The sequence below is a fragment of the Lipotes vexillifer genome, unplaced genomic scaffold (genome assembly GCF_000442215.2).
Source record: "Lipotes vexillifer unplaced genomic scaffold, Lipotes_vexillifer_v1.1 scaffold952, whole genome shotgun sequence".
Classification (NCBI taxonomy): domain Eukaryota; kingdom Metazoa; phylum Chordata; class Mammalia; order Artiodactyla; family Lipotidae; genus Lipotes; species Lipotes vexillifer.
In genome coordinates, this window is record NW_006773530.1 from 357,052 (window position 1) to 357,976 (window position 925).

The following is a 925-nucleotide window of genomic DNA, read 5'->3' on the forward strand; positions in this document are numbered from 1 at the left end:
AGGTCCCAGAGAGATTGATTCAAGTTCCATTCTCAACCTTAGAAAGAGACAGCAACAGCTCTAGTGGCAGCCCTGTGAAACCGCCCTAGCAGGGGTGCTCAGGGAATGGGAGTGGCAGTTTCAATGGAGTGATGGACAAAACCCGACTGGAGTGGGATCGAAAAAGAGGCAAGTGAAGATGACAAGTATAAACAACTCATTCTAGGGATCTGGGTGAAAAGGGGAGCAGGACATTAGGGCAGTAAGTGACATTGGATGTCGAGTTGAGGGAGGTGCGTGTGTTTTAACAGTTTTGAAGTATGTTCAGTGTGCTTGTAAGCTGGTACTGCATTCTCCTGTACAGAGGGGGAAATTGATGAGAGAAAGGCTGGGGTGAGTCCTTGAGAAGGCACGTGGGTAGGACTGGCATCCAGGCCTGCAACCCATGCAGGTGCCCAGGGCCCCATGCTCAGAAAGGCCCTGTGCTCGGTTTAGTGCCCTCTTGTCACCGTCTTGAAATTCTTGGTATTTCTACCTTTGTAAATAGAGTCTAAAGGAGCAGAGGAACACGTGCCAGGGGTTGGAGCCTCGGCTCACACACAGTCCTGCCTTCTCCAGCTCCCTGGAAGAGGTTCTTACACACCTGCTCCCCAGCGCTTTAGTGCCCCAGGTGCCATCCGGCTTCCACCCTCCCCAGTCCCTGCCCCTCGAGCTCACTGCCCTCTGCCTGGGATGGCGGCTGGGTTGCCTTGCGGGGGGATGAAGGGGGACCTGATTTCTGCTGTCTTCCTCCACTCCCCATGGGGCCTGGGGACAGGGTGGTGGAGCTCAGGCTTGCACACCCCGGGGAGCTTTAGGGCAGACTGTGGCGGTGGCCGTCTTGCCCCAGGGTTGGCGTTGCCGCGGCATGTCCAGACAGCTTAACAGGCTGCATCTTGGTGGGGAC